Source organism: Peromyscus maniculatus, chromosome 1 (genome assembly GCF_049852395.1).
Source record: "Peromyscus maniculatus bairdii isolate BWxNUB_F1_BW_parent chromosome 1, HU_Pman_BW_mat_3.1, whole genome shotgun sequence".
Lineage (NCBI taxonomy): Eukaryota > Metazoa > Chordata > Mammalia > Rodentia > Cricetidae > Peromyscus > Peromyscus maniculatus.
In genome coordinates, this window is record NC_134852.1 from 50,635,978 (window position 1) to 50,657,122 (window position 21,145).

At 51.2% G+C, this 21,145-nt stretch overlaps 1 long non-coding RNA gene across 1 annotated transcript; it reads left to right on the forward strand.

The window, feature by feature from the left end:
• The first annotated feature begins 5,117 nt into the window (after positions 1-5,117).
• On the forward strand, positions 5,118-12,475 carry LOC143272022 (uncharacterized). The gene is made up of 3 exons (XR_013049397.1): positions 5,118-5,174; positions 9,263-9,315; positions 12,152-12,475. It is a non-coding gene; the product is annotated as an uncharacterized LOC143272022 (long non-coding RNA).
• Positions 12,476-21,145: the final 8,670 nt, after the last annotated feature.

A 21,145-nucleotide genomic window follows, 5' to 3' on the forward strand; every position in this document is an offset into this window, starting at 1 on the left:
CCGGGTGAGAGTCAGGCCCATGGAAGCTTTGTAGTCTGCCAACACCCAGTGTGTGTCCTGCTGGCAGATGTTACTGTGAGTGGATCCCAGGCCTGGTCTCGGTACGGGGACTGTTAGGGTGTGAATGTGAAGGGTCTCCCACAAACATTCGAATGCTTGATCCCACTGGCTGCGGTTTGGGAAGGCCAGAAAACTTTAAGGACATGGTCCTAGCCACATGGGCCACTGCCACTGCCCCGCTGCCGTGCCTTTCTGGCCATGATGGACTGGACCGTGCCCACTGGGAGCCCAAATCAGTCCTTCCTCCTTGAAGCTGATGAGTAAAGTAATAGCACGTGTGAGCCAGGCCAAAAGGACTGAGAACAAGCCTTTGAGAACCAAGGATCCAGACCCCACTAAGCTCCCCCCCCCCCAATCAAGAAAAGACTGGAACTTGGCCCTCCACAGAGCCTTTGTCCTTCCCTGTGTTCTTTGGAGATGTCTCAACTCATCACACTCCTTACTCTGGAGACAGGTAAACAGTTGTAGTGGCCCCGAAGGATACTCCAGGCCACACAAGAGGGAAGAGACCCCAGACAAGTCTCCCTCAGTACCTGTGGCTGCTCCAGCACTCCTCACCCCGCCCCTACCCTAAACCTCTCCCCCCAGGGGCGGGGCTTCCACTTCCCTTCCCCCAACCCTGATCCCTAAGTAACTCAGCCATTTTGACTACAGCAGTCTCTTGGTCAGCGGTTCCTCTCTCCTCTCCCTCCCCTCTCTCCTCTCTTGGTTTAGTCTGCCAGCCACGTTCAGCCCAGACTCTCCCCTCTGCCTGCTTCTCCCTTACCTTTTTTTTGTTTTCTTTTGTTTTTGTTTTTGTTTTTTCGAGACAGGATTTCTCTGTGTAGCTTTGGAGTCTGTTCTGGAACTCACTCTGTAGACCAGGCTGGCCTTGAACTCACAGAGATCTGCTTGCCTCTGCCTCCCGAGTGCTGGGATTAAAGGCGTGCGCCACCACCACAGCCCAGGTTTCTCCTCCTTTTTATTTCATTTTTATCCACTAATCCTCATCGGAGGATTATCAGGACACTGGGAACCAAATAATGCAGGGTTCTGACCAGAGCCAGAGGTCCAACTGATGGCTGGGGGGGGGGGGGGGGGAGTTGGCTACAGGTCTGGACCCTGACATGGGCAAAGCCTTTGGCTACACGGCTCCAGCTGCCACATGATACCAACTGTCACAAGTGTCCTTTCCTGTTGCGATGATAAAACACTCTTGACAAATGTGACTTAGTAGAGAAACCATTTATTTGGCTCTCAGTTCAAGATTACAGCCCATTATGGTGGGGAAGCCAAGGCAGCCAGAACTTAGGTGTGGGGGAGGGGAGATAAACCCATAATCGCGAAGATATCAATGAATGCCTGCATGGCCACTCAGCTCACGCCTTTTTCCTTCAGACCAGGGCCCAGCCCTAGAAATAGTGCCTCCCGACACATAGAAGATGGGTCTCCCCACTTCAATTAACCTAATTAAGAAAGTCTTTCATAGGCATGGCCGCGGGACAACCCAATCTAGAATATTCCTCATTGAGATTCCCTTCCCACATGATTCCAGACTGTGTCAAGTTGACAATGAAAATAATCACACCAGTCTTGTGCCCCGCGTGACAAGGACATGGCAACCTTTCTTTCTGCCCCTCAACCTGCAAAGCAAGTGGTTCCTAGTAGAGAGGGCTTGTCCCCTACTCCCCTCTGAGCATGGGCAGAGGCTCAGTGACATTGAGAGGTCTGAGTTACTACACAGGGTCAAAGCTGAAACTGTCCACTGCCGCAAGTTATCTGCAAAAGGATGTCTTTAAAAGTAGTCGTTAAAAAGGGCCAGGTATGATGGCACACACCTTTAATCCCAGCACCCAGAGGCAGAGGCAGGCAGATCTTTGTGAGTTCCGGCCAGCCTTGTCTATCAAGTTCTAGGCCAGACTTGCTTAGAGAGAGGGGTGGGGGCGAGAAAGAATTGTAGCAATTGTTAACAGCAGAAGGATGATCTCAGTGTAGCTGCCCACGCCTTTAGTCTCAGTGCTCAGGGAGTAAAGGCAGGCAGATCTCCGAGTTCGAAGCCAGCCTGGTCTACATTAAAATATAAAAACCAGCCGGGGCGGTGGTGGTGCACGCCTTTAATCCCAGCACTTGGGAGGCAGAGCCAGGCGGATCTTTTTGAGTTCGAGGCCAGCCTGGTCTACAGAGCAAGATCCAGGAAAGGCGCAAAGCTACACAGAGAAACCCTGTCTTGAAAAAAATATAGAATATATATATATATATATATAATCTTTTTAAGATATATATATCTTAAAAAAATAAAGAAAAGAAAGTTGTTTTTCCCCTTGAGATAGGGTCTCTCACTCAGTAGCCCAGGTTAGCCTCAAACTCTTTAGCCTCTTCCCTCCTTAGCCCCCTAAGTGCTGGGATTATAGATGTGTGCCACCGCTCCTGGTGAGGAATGGTTTTAATGTCTGTTCATCAAAGGCAGCTCTGCCTTTACGGACGAAAGGTTTCTCACTAGCCAGCGCAGGCTTGTTGTTAGTATCCAAGGAAACCTTCAAAGATAAAGCTTTAACGTCCAATGGGAACCCCAAGACAATTTCCCTGCTGTATTTCATAACTTCACCTGGATCTGAGGGAGAGAGTCAAGGGCACCTATTCACAGAAAACTCTACAGTATCGGCTGCATTTAGATTAAAATTGTTAAACTCACCAGCCGGGGCTGAGAGGCCTAGAAAAACGCTTCCGCCGGAATCCCTTTTTGCTAGAAGGACATCCTGACAATGCACTATGGTGACTCGGCTGATCTCAGGAGCACTAAGGAGATGCCCTGAGTGGACCAAGACAAAGATAAAGGTGTTGTTGACATCTCAGGGTCGCTTCCTGCCAGGAGCAAGGTTGGTACTGCTGTTCTCTAGGAAGCATCAGCATTTTTGGTGGTGGCCCAAAAGGGACACAAGCCCAAAGAAAGAGAGCTGACTGGGCACCCCCCCCTCAGGATCTTACAATTTGGTGGCTCAGTCATCACCCTCAGGACCCTGTGAGCTTTCAGCAAAAGTGAGACTCGAACCCAGTGCAGCCCGGGTGTCTCCTAATGTATGATTTGGATGTGAAATGACTCCCACAGGCTCATGTGTCTGAATGCTTGGTTCCCACCTGGTGATGATATTTGGGGAGGCTGTGAAACTTTTAGGAGGTGTGGGGGGCTAGCTGGAAGAAGAGGGTCACTGGAGAGGGCATGGTGGAGCGTGGTGGTTATAGGCAAACTCTTGCTTGCAGCCAAACTCCCTCTGTCCCCTGGTGCACCTCGATGTGAGAAGAAGGGACTCAAGCACCCCGGCCATCATGCCTTTCTTGCTGTGATGAGAACCTCCCCGTTTTATGTCCCTGCCTCGGCTACCTTCATCCTAAACTAACCCTTAGAGGTGGGAGCCCTGCAGACTGGCTCTTTTCCCACAAGCCTCAAAGCTGAGCAAACGGGGTCACCAGTCTGATCCACAGTGGGATCCCCCAAACCTCAGAGCCTCACTCCTAAGAAGGGGATACTCTTGGGATGTGAGTCCAGGTGTGGCTGTCCATCAGTCACTGTTTATCTACCGAAAACACAGGCCTGTCTCCAGTGTGCCTGTCTCCAGCCCTTGCCCCAGAGGAAGGATGTGCTAGAATTTACGCTGTTCGAGGGCTAGCCCGTTCAACCATAACTTGAAAAGGTGGTGTTGGGCATGAGTTACCAGAAGGGTCTCTGCTCCAACACAGACCTTCATAACTTCTGTTATGGTTTGGATAGGAAGTCTCCCCAGAAGGTTCGCGTGTCAAAGACCGATAGCACCGTGCTCCAAAAACACAATCACCAGAGCTCCAACTTGATCGACAGGTCAGCCCACCGGTGGACTCCTAGATGGACAGGTGGGGCTTAGAGGTAATAGGTCCCTGTAGACGTGACTTTGAACGCCATGTCTTGTTCCTGGACCCCCCCCCCCCCCCCACACACACACACCTCTGCTCACTAGTTGTTGATTGGGGAGCAACTCTGCTCTATCATGTATGCCTCACCACAGGCCCGCAGCCTCGGAGGTCAGGCTCACCACAGGCCCGCAGCCTTGGAAGTCAAGCTCACCACAGGCCTGCAGCCGCCGAGGTCAAGCAGCTAAGGGGAGCCAAGTCTGAAACTGTCAGGGAAAGGCCAGCCACTGCAGACAGGTACACGAGAAATGATAGCCCATGAGGCCAAGACATCTGTTTATCCACATGGGTTATTCACGTTCCATCCTTTATCAGAGGTGCTGTCAGATTATGCAGAAGAGAAACCATATTAGAGTTTATAAATTCATCGTGTCACCAAACACAGGTGTATGACCCCAGATCGCATGTGTGTGTGAATGAACAATCTCACAGGCTGGCGGGGGGGGGGGGGGGGCAGTAACACACAAGGAGAGGGACTCCAGATGGGCTCCATTTTAGAATGTTGTCTTTATTTCCATCAGGACAGCCAGGTCTGGCAGCTTTGTGATCCCTGGCGCTGTGGGGTACACTTCCTGACCCAAAGCCATGGCTGAAGAATAATAGTTGGTCATGGGGGGCTGACTCCTAGGACCCACCTTAAACAAAAATTACAAGCCTGGCCGGAGTGGTAGTTCACACCTGACATCCTTGCACTTGGAAGGACGAGTCAGGGTTGCCATGAGTTTGAGGCCAGCCTGGGCTACATAGTGAGTTTCAGACCAGCTTGGGCTACAGAGTGAGACCTCCACTCCACTAAGGAAAACATGCCAAACCAAAACAAAAGTCACAAACCAGGACAAAAACTCCAGGACAAAGTCAGAGCCTGCACGGGCAAAGACCTGCACTCCAGGCTGAGGCTTCCGAGGATGCCGATCCTGCTCACAGGAGAGGACACGGGCCATGTAGGTCGAAGCCTGTGTCCAGGATGTCACCAGGGCTTCCTCATCTGGGCCCTGGACGGGGTCCAGGGCTCCCGAAGTGGCTGTGGTTTGGGACGAAATAGGCTGCAAGGACTGGGCTGGGCGCAGGGCTGGGCGGCTGCCCCCGCGGCGGACGCGGGCCACGCCCTCTTGGACGCGAACACACCCCCCATTTCCCCGGGCCCAAGGAGACACGCCTGGCCCTGCAGACAAACAGGAGGCAGATTTGTACGAGTAAGTACAAGGTCCTGGAATGCTCGCCCTGTTACCACACACTATACAGAGAATAATTGGGAGAAGATTGTGCAAGAAGCTGGGGCGTGCAGCGAGATCTCCAAGTTCCCATCCCCAGGGTCGGGGGAGGGGGCGGGGACCGGACAGGAAGGGGGCAGCTTGGAACAGAGGAGGGCGCCACCTTCAGGTGGCATGGGTGCCTCGCTCTGGCAGGGGGGCAGTGTGGCTCTGCAGAGGGCTATGCAGCCCAGGTCCCTGCTGAGGGTTGGTAGAGGGGACCACGCCCATAGCCCCCGGGTGGCTGCGGCTTCAGTAGTGGCATGGGGCCCCGCCTGGCTGTGCCTAATGAGGCACAAAACCGTCGCCAAGGCCCCCAGGCTGGACGCACACCAGGTCCTGGGGGCGGCGGGGAGAGCTGGGGAAAACCCCACCCAACCAACTCCAAAGACAACCCCTGCCGCACCCCAGGGTCTGTGCCTGGCCAGCTGGGCTGCATTTTCAATCCCACGGAGCCCCCAGAGGTGGGTCCAAGCCGGAGGCCCAGTGACTCACTTCCCCGGGCCCTGAGGCCTCAGTGGAAGGTGCCTCCCTCTCTTCTCAGGCAAAGCCTCCTTTGTTCTCTTGCTGGCTTCTCTTCACAAGCCCTCTCCCTCCTCTGCCTTGCAAACTCGAGTCCTGCGGTGTTTCAGTGGTACCCGCTGTGATCGGGGAGGAGCGGGCACAGGCAGGCACCTCTAGAGTGGTCGGGCTTTGCAGAAGGCTTGCCTATGGCCCCTGTCCCCCTGGCTCTCCCACTGCCCTCGACACCAGGGAAAGCCCCCACCTCCATGTACAGGTTGTGCGGCTTCCTGGGGTGCAGGGCTGCTGGATGGGGACCAGAAGGAGGGTGGTTTGGATAGCTCATCCTGATGGGCACCACCCCGAGCCGAGCCGCTGAACTAGCCTTGGCACTAATCTTACATCAGGGAGAAGTTTCGAGCGACACCTCACTCTGCTGCCCCCCCCCACTCCCGTGGGCCTCCCCTAGTTCCCATGTCCTGCTGGAGGGACCACGTGGAAAGCCAAGCCCAAGGAGGGAATTCATTAAGCCACCTCCAGACACAGCCTCTCCTGGGCTAAGGTCTAAGTTGCCTTCACTCTCACCTTCCAGCCCCATCTCCCCTCCAGGCAATGTGCTCGCTACCATGAGGCGGGGCCAGCTGTCGTCAGCTGACCAGCTCGGCATTGAGAAGCTGCCAGAGCCTTGCAGCCTGCCTGGTCCATTTTGAAGAAATATAAGACAATTCCTATTTATTGTTGTTGTTGTTATTATTTAGTTGGGTTTTTTTTTTTTTTTTAGGATTTCATATATGGTTTTTGTATCTACATTTCCATCCTCTTACTCCTCCTCTAGTTTCTCCCATGTCCTTCCCACCACTCAAAATGATGACCTCTTTTTATTTTATTTCATGTGCCACCATGTTCTGTCTGCATGTGTGGATGTGTATCACCTGTGTGCAGCGTCCATGGAGGCCAGAAGAGAGTGGTGAATTCCCCTGGGACTGGAATTACAGGCAATTGTGAGGCAAAATGTAGGTGCTGGGAATCGAACCTAGGTCCTCTGGAAGAACAACCAGTGCTCTTGACCACTGAGCCATCTCTCCAGCCCACATGACCTCTTCGTTAATCATTATTGTTACATATATACACACAAACTACTGAGTCCGTTCCTGAGTTTAGGGCTGACCACTTGTGGGCTCATCCTTAGAGAAAACGGACTCCCTCTCTCAGCAGCCATGGATCTTGAGTAGCTCCTCACTTAAGAGTGCAGCCTGTGACCTTTCTCCTTCCCCATCAGCATGCTGAGGGGCTGCCATTATGTAGGTCTTGTCTGGGCAGCCATATTGCTGAGATTCTGTAAGTACAGCTTCCCTGTCCTGTCTAGAAGAAGACAATGTGTCACAGCAGCGCCCTGGTCCCTGTCCTGTCTAGAAGACACTGTGTCACAGCAGCACCCTGGTCCCTGTCCTGTCTAGAAGACACTGTGTCACAGCAGCGCCCTGGTCCCTGTCCTGTCTAGAAGAAGACACTGTGTCACAGCAGCGCCCTGGTCCCTGTCCTGTCTAGAAGAAGACGCTGTGTCACAGCAGCACCCTGGTCCCTGTCCTGTCTAGAAGACACTGTCACAGCAGCGCCCCGGTCCCTGTCCTGTCTAGAAGAAGACGCCGTCTCACAGCAGCGCCCCAGTCCTCTGGTGTTTTCCCTTCCTCTTTGATGTTCCTGGAGCCGTAGGTGTGGGGTTTATGTTGTAGATCTACCAGCGGAGGCTGGGCACCCAATGGTAGAGGACTAATTAAAAAAAATCCCTATATACATAAGTTCTCAGTTTTATTTATAAAAGTCAAAAATGGGGGAGGGAGTCCCTGATGTCCTATAAACAGGAGAGACAAAATTTTGTTTATGAATTAGAAGTTGCTGGGGGAGTGTTCACTCATCAGGTGTATTTAGTGTCTGCATCAGCCAGGCAGGCACAGGGCCAGTGGCCTAGAAGAGACCCTGCTGGAGGCTAGGATCTGAGCCATCTGGATGACATGAACGGCCCGCTCATTCGGTCCGTACACCTACCGCACATGGGGACAGAGCATTTCATAGTCTCATTTGGCTGGGCATGGTGGGGCACACCTGTGTCCCAGAATTCAGTGGGGTGAGGCTGCAGGAGCACAAGTTTAAGGTTAGCTTGGGCTACAGAGGGAATTTGAGGCTAGCCTGGGCTACAGAGGGAGTCTGAGGCTAGGTTAGACCACAGAGGGAGTTTAAGACCAGTCTGAGCTACACAGTAGGACCCAAAATCAAACAACAAATGTAAAGCCAGAAGAGAAAAGGCCCACTTACTCAGGAAACGGGGATCTGGAACGGCTGTAGCGGGCTGTGAGAGGGCTCAGCAGGTAAAGGTGCTTGCAGCTAATCCTGACGACCAGAGTTCAACCCCCGGGACCCATCTAGTCAGAGAAGAGCGCCAACCCCTGCAAGTTGTCCTCTGACTTCTATATGTACACTGTGGCACCTGTACAAACCCACCCACCTACCCACCCCACGCAAAAACAGAACCTGCTTTTGCAAAAGCCTGTATATGGCTTTCATGTGTTGCCTCTGACAGACCGCCATAAGCCCTGTGGCACAAAACAGTGTTAAATTTGAGATGCAATAATTTTTGTCCTGCTCTAGAGGCCAGAGTGAAACGGGACTCGTGGGATTATGAGCTGTGCTCTCTCCTAGTGACCCTAGGGTCACAGCCTTTCTTTTATTTCTAGCTTCTGGAGGCAGCAGCCTGCATTCTTGGCTTGTGGTTTCTTGCTCCAGCCTCAAAGCCAACGGCCCAGCATCCTTAAATCTCTCTGGCTCTCTCTTCTGAGCTCCTGTCATTACACTGCATCCACAGATAATCCAGCCTAACCTCCCTACCCTAAGGTCAATGGATCAACCTTAATTCCGTTTGGAAACTTGATTGTTCTGTACCACACAGCCTTACCTGTATTGGGATACCCGTTGAGGGTCTGTGGATATTTAGGAGGATTCTTGTGCTTACCACAGCTGAGTAGTAACTTTACTCAAGAAATCTCAGCTGGATGTAGCTCAATGGTTGAGTGCTTGCACATGCAAGGTTCTAGGTACCATCCCAGCATCACAAAATAGTGACTGTGATGATGATGATGAAGATGGTAGTGATGGGAGTGGTGATGAATGTGATGATGATGATAATGGTGGTGGTGATAGTAATGATGGTGGTGGTGTTGATGGTGGTGATGATGATGATAATGATGGTGGTGGTGATGATGATGGTGGTGGTGATAATGGTGGTGGTGATGATGATGGTGGTGGTGATGATGATGGTGGTGGTGATAATGATGGTGGTGGTGATGATGATGGTGGTGGTGGTGATGATGGTGGTGGTGGTGATAATGGTGGTGGTGGCTTCCCCAGCAGATGGCAGAGTGCTTGGGTACTATATGAAAGGCCCTGGGTTCCATCCCTAGTACTGAAAAGAAAAAGAAAACCTCTTTGAGATTTATTTTCATTTATGTGTTTCTGTGTATGTCACATGTGTGCAGGTTCCCACAGAGGCCAGAAGATAGCACCGGATGTCCCAGAGCTGGAGTGACAGGTAGCTGAGAGCCCCCTGACAGAGGTTCTGGGAAGCAAACTCAGATTCTGTGTAAGAATGGGGTACACTCATAGCCACCGAGCCAGTCCCCATTCCCCAGTGGAAATGTTAAGGTGTAGGGTTTTTTGTTTTTGTTTTTGTTTTCACTCTTTGGGGGCCTGCCACCCAGCTCCCAAATAAATACACAGAGACTTATTCTTACTTATGAATGTGGGGCCTTGGCTTGACTTGTTTCTAGCCAGCTTTTCTAACTTAAACTATCCTGTTTTCTCTTTAACTATATTTTGCCTCTGAGCCTTTTACCTTTCTTTATTCTAAATATCTTTTTGTTGTTGTTGTTGTTTTTGAGACAGGGTTTCTCTGTGTAGCTTTGGAGCCTGTCCTGGATCTCACTCTGCAGACCAGGCTGGCCTCGAACTCACAGAGTTCCACCTGGCTCTGCCTCCTGAGTGCTGGGATTAAAGGTGTGTGCCACCACCACCTAGCTATTCTAAATATCTTTCTTTCCTTCTTATTCTGTGTGGCTGTGTGGCTGTGTGGCTGGCCCCTGGTGTCCTCCTTCCCTCCTTTTCTTGTTCCTTCCCCTTCACTCTCAAGTCTAGATTTCCCCTCCTATTTATTCTCTCTGCCTGGCAGCCCCAGATTTCTCTCTCCTACCTAGCCATTGGCCATTCAGCTCTTTACTAAACCAATTAGGTATTTTAGACAGGCAAAGTACAAGTAACAAGGAAGTAACAAGGCTTCATAGAGTTAAGCAAATGCAACATGAAAGAATGCAACACATCTTTGCATCATTAAACAAATATTCCACCGCATAAACAAATGTAATGCATCTTCAACTAATATTCCCCAACATTAAGGGGCTGGAGATATGATTCAGCAGTAAAGAGCACATGCCGCTTGTAGAAAGAACCAAAGTTCAGTTCCCAGTACCCACATATCAGCTTACAACCACCTGTAGCTCTAATTCCATAGGATCTAATATCTTCTGGCTTCTCCAGGCACCCGCATGAATGTGGTGCACATAAATGCACATAGGCCTGCAGGCATACACGTAAATTTTAAACTAAATAAATATATATTTAAAAAAGAAGAAAATCTTAGTTGTGCATATGCTAAGTTCAGAGTACTCTTTTAGGATATAGTAGTGAGTAAAAACAAGACCAACAAACAAAAATATCCCCAACCTTGCAACGCTGACACCTTGTGAGTCAAGATGGGAATTAAACAGAAGAACCGTAGGCGCCATCATGCTGTCTGCTCAGGGTAAAGATGAAGCGGGAAGGTGGACAGGAATGCTTGTGTGTATTACTATTTCGGCGTGTGGCGGGGATCATCCACCACTCGCCCTTGCTTCCTGCCTCGTGCCTGGAGGCTGACAGCGCAAACAGGGTAAAGGGGCTTCCTTCCCCTCTGGCTTCTTGCTTCCTTGCCTTCTGGCTTCTCCTTGGCTGTGGCTGTTGGAAAGCACACTTGGGAGACTGGAGGGCAGAAGACAGTGAGGTCAGCATCTCTCATCCCTTCTCCAAAGGCCTCAGCTCGGCAGGCGGCTTTTCCACGGGGCTGGGGCTGGGGCCGCATCTTTCTTCACTCTTACCATCTAGAGGTGGCAACTGTGGCTGGAGCAGAGGGCTCTCATCTCTCTGGTTGCCCTGTGCCTTTACAAATACTCCTTGTCCTTTAAATAGTATTTTTTGTATTGTATGTGTGTGTGCATGTGATGTATGTGTGATAATATCTGTGTGTTCATGTTCATGTGTGTAAGTGCTGGCATGTGTGTAGAGGTCAATGGACAGTCTCATGTCTTGGTCTCTGCTTTGAGTCTTGTTTGAGACATTGTCTCTCTGTTATTCACTGCTTTGTTCTCGGCCTAGGTGGCCCTCTAGCTTCCAGGGATTCTCCTGTCTCCACCTTCCACCTTGCCTAGGGACACTCAGAATGCAGATACATGCTGCTACACTAAGCTTTATGTAGGTCGTGAGGATTCGAACTCAAAACTCCGTGCTTGCATAGCAAGTGCTTTACCCACTCAGCCATCTCCCCAACTGTAAATAGTACCTCACTAAAGTGTTTAGATTGTCCTTATTGGGAGGCGTCATGTTCTTTTCACCAAGCAGGCCTTACTGAAATGGTAACATTTAAAGAGAGATCCCAAGAAGTCGAGGCTGGTGGGCTGGTTACACTTTGTGTCCCTCTGACCACTTTGTGTACTTGAGAGGACAACTTGAAGAGAAGAAGGTTTTGGGGGGTTGTGGTTTCAGGGGCTTTGATCTGTGGTCGCTCAGCCCTTTGTGTTTAGGCAGGACATCACAGAAGTGGGAGAGACTGTGAGCATGGGGCAGGCGAGGGACTTAGAGTCCCTGGAAATGTCATGCTCAACCAGTGTGGAGTTAGGATAGGGGAGGACGGCCCAGACATCTCCTTGCCTTTTGCATTTGACAGTGGGAGGCTCGTTCTCAGCATCTCTCAGGTGGCCCCCGTGGGGAACTCAGGCTCCAGCTGCCCACATGGTACCTCACTTAAACATGCCTTGTGTCGGCTCCATTCTTTGTACCTCTCCAGCACACAGCCAGGAAGTACCTCAAAGGAACTGCTTGCGTTCAAGGGCTTGGCTAACTTTGGCCTTTGGCTCCTGCAGAGTCCTAATCTAAGACACTTCTTTGAGCTGCTGCTGAGTGACAGGCGGGAAATGATAGACTGAAGGACAAGGGGAGAGGGGTGGGGGCCCAGTGGATGCTGCTATGAGGGCCCAGGGGAGAGCTGAAGGTGTCTGGGAGGAGAGGAGAGGCTGGAGAGGTGGTGAGAGGAGGTTCCTGTGTGGATATATACTCTGCAGAAAGAAGCCAGCACGTCCAGATGTGAGATGTGAGGACCACAGAGGTGTCCATGGTGACTTTGAGCTTCCAGCTCCAACGAAGCAAGGATGGAGTTGCCTATTGCTGGGATGAGAAGGCCTGCAGAGGAAGATCAAGAGGGGCGGGCCCGGGGACTCGGGTGGGAGCATGTTGGTTTGAGATGCCAGTTAGACACAACACTGAGAAGCAGTGTTCACCCAGGGAGGAGACGGGGAGACAAGATGGAACTTCATTGGCAGATCATGACATTTCAAGCCAAGACTGACGAGGTCATCAAAGGAATGAATGGCAGCGGCGGCGGCGGCGGCGGCGGCGGCGGCGGTGGGGGCTGGGGGGGGTAGTGGGGGGGCGTGGAGGCGCTCTGGGCACTCGGTACTGAGAAGTCAGTGCAGAGAGGGCTGGGGAGGGTGCTCAGTTGGCAAAACGCTTGAGTAGCAGGCATGAAGCCCTGCATTCTGTCCCAAGCATCCTATGAAACTAGATATGGTAAGACAGGCATGTAACCCTAGAACTCAGGAGGTAAGGTCACAAGTTCAAGACCATCCTCTGCTACACAGACTTCGTGGATAGCCTGGGCTCCAGGGAGATGTTGTCCCATAAATAGATAGATAGATAGATAGATAGATAGATAGATAGATAGATAGATAGATAGATAGATAGATAGATAGATAGATAACGAATGTCAGGGGAGCTTAGAAGGACCAACAAAAATGTCCCGAAGGAACAGTCAGTGAGGCTGGGAACAACAAGGAGAGAGGACAGGAAAGGACTGGAAACACACGTGGATGGAAAATGACCTGATGAACTATTCTAATTTTTTACTTTTATTTTAATAGACACGTAAAAACATACAAAAGTTGCACATATTAGTGAGGCACCATTTTGAATTTATTTTTATTTATATGTTCAGTGTATGTCTGAATGCAGGTGCGAATGTTGCCCTGGCACACCGTGGAGACCAGGGATGACCCTTCCACCTTGCTGTTTTTTTTTTTTTTTTAGACAGTTGATGTTCATATTGTTCTACACACTGCTGCAGGCTGGCCCACAGACTTCCCGCTGCTGAACTGTCTGTCCCGTCTCACCGTAGGGCTGAGGCTGCAGAGGCAGGATCCAGAGGCAGGCCACTGTGGCTGGTTTTCCTCCTGGGTTCTAGGAATGTGCTTTACCCACTGAGCCGTCTCTTCCCAGGTTTGGGTTTCTCTGTGTAGCCTTGGCTGTCCTTGAACTCACTCTGTAGGCCAGGCTGGCCTCGAACTCAGAGATCTGCCTGCCTCTGCCTCCTGAGTGCTGGCATCAAAGGTGTGCATCACCACCATCTGGCTGGTTTGGGTTATTTTTTGGTGTTTGTAGATATGATCCTGATATGTATCCCAGGCTACCCCTTTGTTGTTGATGGTGGTGGTGGTATTTTGAGAAAACAGAGTCTCACTCTGTAGCCAAAGCGATAGCCAAGACATGCCTTGAGCTTGTGTCTATCCTCCTGCCTCAGCTTCCTAGTGTTAGGATGACAGGCATGAGCCACCATGCCCAACTGTGTCTTGTTCCTGATGTCTACGGCTGGATGTGGTTTAACTGTGACCCCATCCAAGAGCTCACTGGGCTGTAGTCCTGGGGTGGATGGAATCTTTCAGAGATGGTGACTAGGGGGCTGGAGAGCACTGTGGTTAAGAGCACTGGCTGCTCTTCCAGAGGACCCGGGTTCAATTCCCAGCACCCACATGGCAGCTCACACCTGACTGTAACTCCAGTTCCAGGGGATCTGACGCCCTCACACAGACATACCTGCAGGCAGAACACCAATGCACATGAGAGAGAGAGAGACAAACAGACCAAGAGACTAGTGAATGACTGGTCACCGATGACGTGCTCTGGGAGGGGGTTAGGTACTGACTGATCTTGAGATCCTGGAGTGAGAAGAGGGTCTCTACAAAAGGAGTGTTACCTGTGCCACATGATGACACAGTCCACACCGTGCCGTTTGGCGCATTCCAGCATGTGATCGAAATAAACCCTGCTGTCTTCATAAGTAGCCCGCCTCCAGTCTTCTGTTACAGTGCCGGAAAGCTGACTAAGGCAGCCACTGTGTCCAGTTGATGACAAGACTGGGATGCTATGTGCTGGGCTTGTCTCCAAAGAGAGACTCCTTTTCTCTCTGAGTCATAAGGACTCGGTGGGCAGCTGCTTAGAAACTATGTCAAGACCCTGCTCACAGAATTTCCCATCTGTTCATTTATCTGTTGATATTCTAGTCTTTCATTTATTTATATTCTTTTACTGCTCATTAGTGCCCATTCTCTCCAATAGGAGATCATCTGCTGTTTTATTCTGAGGCTTCCCTCGCCCCACATTTGGCTGGAGGGAGCCCCTTGATTGTTGTGTAATCATGTCCCTTAGGCTAGCCTTGAACTCCTGATCCTGCAGCTTCTGCCTCTGTAGTTATTACACCCGGCTTTGCTTTGACAGCCTTTGGACATGCCTCTGCTCTGTTTTAAAAAAAAGCTTATTTAATTTTTTATTTATATGTCTGTGAATGTATATGTCAGAGAGGGTGTTGGGTCCCCTGGAGCTGGAGTTATAGATGGTTGTGAGCCACCCGATGGGTGTGCTGGGAACCAAGCTTGGGTCCTCTGTAGCAGCAGGGGCCCTTAGCCAGGGACGGAGCCTCCTCTGCAGCCCCCTCCCCCGTTCTGACCACCTCCTTGCTTCCTGGCACACGCCATTTCTATCTCAGTTTGTGTTGTCTCTATCAGCCTCAGAGGCACTTCCGACAACTCCGTTCTGTTTGCTGGAAAACACTATTTAGACACCAAGAGACTGGCTCACTGCTGTCAGGGTATCGGTTCCCAGTGGGCACTTCTATGAATATCCCAGTGCGTGTACACATATGCTTGGGATTTGAATGTGTTTAATTTCTGTTTTTGTTTTTGTTTTAAGTTTTTTGTTTGTTTGTTTTAACTTTTTAAGACAGGATTTCCCTGTGTAGCCCTGGCTGCCCTGGAACTCACTCTGTAGACCAGGCTGGCCTAGAACTCAGAGACCCACTTGCTTCTGCCTCCCGAGTGCTAGGATTAAAGGCGTGCTGTATTTTGATGTTTACAGAAAATGATGGAACCATACTGGTGCTTCTGATTCTAATCTGACACCTCACAGCACAGTCCAGTGTCCTTCCTGGTTGTATCTCAGCAACCTGTGAGAAACATGACCCCTGAATCCTTAAAATATCTGTGCGCTGCCCTTCTCTAGGAACCTCAGCCACCTCCCTCACCCTGCGTGGCTCTGACACAGACTCAGCCAGCATGCTGGGTAATAGCTCCCCCACCCCTGCCACCCTGGTCTAGCCTCCCCTACCCTGTGCTCCATCCTCTCAGGTTGCAAGCTCTACTCTGGACCAACCCCAGCTGTGGCTCCCCGCCCCCACTCAGCCCCATAAACAAGCCCGCACAGAAGTGTTCAGGAGGGAAAGAGGAAGAACCCTGAGAGGACAGCAAGCATAAGTTGGACCTGGCTTGTCATCCATCTACTTGGGACACTGAAGCAGGAGGACTTCGAGTCCTGGCCTGCCTGGCCTGCAGAGTTAGTTCAAGGCCAGCCTGAGCAACCGAGTGAGTCCTTGGCTCAAAATAAAAAGTAAAAAGAAGACTGGTGATGTAGTTTACCACTAGAGCACTGCCTAGAACCCCCCAGTGAGGGGCTGGGGTGTGGCTCAGTGGTAGAGCCCCTGCCTAGAATCCCCCAGTGAGGGGCTGGGTTGTGGCTCAGTGGTAGAGCACCTGCCTAGAACCCCCCAGTGAGGGGCTGGGGTGTGGCTCAGTGGTAGAGCCCCTGCCTAGAATCCCCCAGTGAGGGGCTGGGGTGTGGCTCAGTGGTAGAGCCCCTGCCTAGAGTCCCCCAGTGAGGGGCTGGGGTGTGGCTCAGTGGTGGAGCCCCTGCCTAGAATCCCCCAGTGAGGGGCTGGGGTGTGGCTCAGTGGTAGAGCCCCTGCCTAGAGTCCCCCAGTGAGGGGCTGGGGTGTGGCTCAGTGGTGGAGCCCCTGCCTAGAATCCCCCAGTGAGGGGCTGGGGTGTGGCTCAGTGGTAGAGCCCCTGCCTAGAGTCCCCCAGTGAGGGGCTGGGGGTGTGGCTCAGTGGTGGAGCCCCTGCCTAGAATCCCCCAGTGAGGGGCTGGGGTGTGGCTCAGTGGTAGAGCCCCTGCCTAGAATCCCCCAGTGAGGGGCTGGGGTGTGGCTCAGTGGTAGAGCCCCTGCCTGTCATCCACCAGGGAGGGGCTGGGAGAGTTGGTTCATCAGTACAACTTCTGTCTAAGAGGAATACAGCTCTGGGTTTGAGCCGCAGCACTCACCACCACCAGCACCAACAACAAAGAGACACATTTTTTTTTTTTTTTTGGCTGAGTGTATCACATCTCCAGTACATGGAGGGAGGAGATGGGAGCAGAGCTACGGTCCTGGAGAAGTGGAGGTCAGTGAGACACACTCATGAAGAGGTGTTTAGAGTTTGCTGAGCAGGAGTGAGGGCAGGCAGGCGGGGCTGGGAGGCAGGGGCTCTCCCAGCTCTCAGCGTTACTGCCATGGCCACTATCCCCAGGGAGGGCAGCTTTCTGGCTTCTAGTCCCCCATGTTTCTAGGGGCTTTTAGCCAGACTGGGGGCCACAGGGAGAGCTCCCAGGCTCTTTCTTCCTCACCACAGAAATGCCTTTTCCTCTCCTCTCCATCATATAAAGGGCTTCGGCGCACTGCACTTGCTGCAAGGAGATGTGGAGGGGCCAGAGCAGAGGGATTCTGATGGGCTCAGAAGTTCCCACAAAGGGGCTGGGAACTCGACTTGGTTGGCTATGCAAGCCAGAAGACCCGAGTTTGGATCCCAGTATCCATGTGAGAAGCCATGCTCTGAGAACCTCCACGAGAACATCGTGGGGCACACTTAGAAACCTAGGCAGGCGACAGTGGCAGTCTGAATGTCATTGGTCCCCATAGGCTCATAGGGAGTGGCACTATTAGGAGGTGTGGCTTCCTTGGAGTCGGTGTGGCCTTGTGGGAGGAAGTGTGTCACTGTGGATAGCAGGACTTTCTTTGGACCGCCAGCTCCCAAATAATGACACAGAGACTCATTATTAAGTATGAAAGCTTGCCCTCAGCTCAGTATTGTTCCCAGGTAGCTTTTAAAACTTAAATTAACACACTTACATTAACCTACCAAGTGGCTCGTTACCTCTCCTCCATACTCTATGTCCGACTCCCTCCTCTGGCAAATCCTCTGCCCCTCACATTCTTCTCAGAGTTCCTATCTCTGCCTGGAAATCCCGCCTATCCTCTCCTGCCTAGCTATTGGACATTCAGTCTTTATTAAGCCAATCAGAAGGCGTCTTGGCAGAGACACATCTTCACAGTGTACAAAAAGATTATCCCAGGACAACTGTGGGGGCGGGCTTTGAAGTTTCCTATGTTCAAGGTATTGTCCAGTGTCACTGTCCTTCCTGTTGCCTTCTGATCAGGATGTAGCCAGCACCAGGGCTGCATGCACACCGCCATGCTCTCCGCCATGATGACAATGGACAGAACCTCTGAGCTGTAAGCCGCCACCTCAGTGAAATGTTTTCCCTTATAAGAGTTGCTGTGGTCATGGTGTCTCTTCACAGCAATAGAAACCCCAATTAGGACATCAGTGAAGCCGGTATAAGGCAAGTCTCTGGCCCAGCCTACTGCTCCTAGGCTGTGAACACACACGGCTGTCCCTGAGCTGGCTGAAATACAGGGGCAAATCTCTGTGCGTCTGGACACCTCTGAACAGCCTCATCCCAATGCCGATAGGCTGCACTAGGTGTCGGGATGGTTACAGGGCCATCAGGTGGTAGGAGTTGTCGGTCTCCATTACGTCCATGCAGGACCACAGTGGTGTGTATGCTGTGTTGCTGGCTACAGTATTCTAAAGTAGAGCCTGACTGTATTTACTCACATAAGAGACAAGCTCAGAGAAGGCTGCTTCATGCGTGACTGGAGGCAGCAGAGCATGTCACTTGGGCCCCACCCCCTTCTTCTGCCAGCTCTCAGCTCCCTCTCTGGGGTTTCTCTTTCCTTTCAGTTTATGCCAGAGACTATCCTGGTACCTGCCCAGTTAACATGCTTCTCAGCTCCCCGGATAAGACTGTGCTTGTGACCCTACACAAGATGGCCTTGGTTGGCAAGGGCCTCAATCTTGGCAGCTTGCTGCCCTTCCAAAGAGATCTTTTACCTTAACCCACCCAGTTTATTCTCAAGCCTTTGCCTGTTAAAGTGAATTGATGGTCGCATACATATGAAGTTAGACTCTGTGTAGAAATATCGGGATCATTGAAAATCATCTGAGTTGGGCTAGAGAGACGGCTCAGCGGCTAAGTGATTAATGGTCACGTGATCGCTGTTCTTGCAGAGGATGGGAGTTCAGTTCCTAGCATCCATGTCTGGTGACTCTGGTGACAACCACCTCTAACTCCAGCTCCAGGAGATTTGATGCCCTCTTCTGGCCTCTGTGGTCATCTGCACCCAGGTGCATATACCCCCACACAGACACAGATGCATAATTAAAAATAAAACAAATCTGAAAAAAAAAAGTCAGAAAAGAGCAGGGAGCCTTCAGTGCCATCACCACACTGGCCTGAGGAGGCGGAACTCTGTGCCCATAACGAATGCACAGAAGCAGTGGATGAAACCGAGCGACAACTAATCTTTGCAGTTCACAAAACCCTTTGACTGCATTGCATGGTGCAAGGTGTGAGAATAAAAGAAAACGTGAGTCCTGGAGACGAGGAAAAGGAGGAGAAGCCGGGGCAGAGCGGTCGGCTCAGGGTGGAGGCCGCTGCCGATTGTGTCTGGAGCTGCAGGCAGAGGCCAGCGCTAACATCTGTCTGAAGTAACTGCTGTGGCCTTGGGTGGCCCGAGCTGAGGACCCAGGACTCAGATCCTTGCATGAACCCGGGGCCCTAGAAAGTCTGTCCACTCTTGTGAAGAGGAATTCTGAAAGGGAAGAGACTGCTCAGGGGAACGTCGGAAAGTGCATTCCTACTCGTGTGTGCAGATGAGAACACATCCACATCACAACAGAAAGCTCCCCAGCCTTCCTCCACAGAGCCAGAGCGAGGAGTGCGGACATACATGTGAGCAGCACATCCAGATCATACCACACACATGGCAACGGCCTGAGGCAAAGAGATATAAGAACTGAGTGAAGGAACTTCAGGGCTTTCTAGTGTTAAAAAACCACAGTTCTGGGCGACGGAGATGGTTCAGCTGGTAGAGTGGTTAACGTATGAACTCAGGGACCAGTGCTCCACCCCAGAGCCCATACAAAAGAGCTGCACATGCCTATAACCTCAGCATGGCAAGTGTAAAACAGGCAGATCCCTAGGACCTGCTGACAGACAGACAAACAGACAGACAGACAGACAGACGGCTAGTCAAGTTAGTGAGGGCCCCGGCCTCAAAAAATGATGTGGAGAGTGATTAAGGAAGACACACATGTACACACACCTGAATGCACAGGTACACACACACACACACACACACACACACACACACACACACACACACACACTTCTGTGGAAATACTGCCATAACTCAGAGTATATGGGTTGTGGGGCAAGGGTGTGATGCAGCTCTCTGTTGAAAATAAACTGACAATGAAAAGTTCATGCACAAAAAGATAGGGACAATAACACACACCTGTTTTTCCCTGGTACTGGGGAGGCTGAGGCAGGGGGATAGCTTGAGCCCAGGAGATACAGAAGGAAAAGCAAGGAGGGATGTTTTCCAGGAAATATCAGTTCATATCTTCCTTGAATTGATAACAAATTTCCACTCACAGTTCAAAGACCCTCAGCAACAGGTGCTGAGGAGACAGAAAATTGAGGTTAAGGTTCAGGTGAGTTTATTGTCCAAATAGCATAACCTAATGTGTCTCAAATCATTTTATTATTTTATTTTATTTTTTGAGACAGGGATTCTCTGTGTAGCCCTGGCTGTCCTGGAACTCACTCTGTAGACCAGGCTGGCCTGAACTCAGAGGTCCACCTGCCTCTGCCTCCCGAGTGCTGGGATTAAAGGCTGTGCCACCATGCCCAGCTTCATTTTCTTTTTTAAAAAAATGATTTTTTTATTTTATGTGCATTGGTGTTTTGCCTACATGTATGTCTATTTGAGGGTGTCTGGTCCCCTGGAACTGGAGTTACAAACAGTTGTGAGCTGCCATGTGGGTGCTGGGAATTGAACCTGGGTCCTCTGGAAGAGCAGTCAGGGCTCTTAACTGCTGAGCCATCTCTCCAGCCCCATAATTCATTTTCAAATGCATTTTAAACTAGTCAGTTGATGAGGCTGGGGTGACAGCCCAGTGGTTAAGAACATTTGCTGCCCTTGTGGAGGACCTAAGTTTGATTCCCAGCACCCACATCGGGCTGCTCACAACCAGCGGTCACCCCAGCTCCAGGGGATCTGGTGCTGCCTCCTAGCCAATGCCAGGACCTTCGCTCATGTACACACGCACACATTCAAGACACACGCACGTGGACATAACTAACATAAAATAAACCTTTAAACTCTTCTGGTTATTATTTTAACTTATATCCCACTAAAGATGGAACCCGGGACCTCTGACGTGCTAGGCAAGTGCTCTGCCGCTGAGAGGTGTCCCCAACAAATTAGGGGTCTTTTTTCTAAGTCACCGAACAGAGAAGTCCTCAGAGGAGGTAGCTGGCTACAGCGTGTCACCATCCTGAACTATACTTTAAAGGCACATCATGTGACAGGGGTTACAGAGACAAGCTAATGCCCACTTGCTGGGGATAATGTGATGAGGAGAATGGGGGCTGGGAAAGGTTCAGGAGGTGTGAGTGCCGCTGCTCCTGCTTGATAGCAGACACCCACAATAGGTGGCTCACAACCAGCTGTCACTCCAGCTCCAGGGGATCTGACACCCTCAAACTCCCCAGGACACACACACACACAC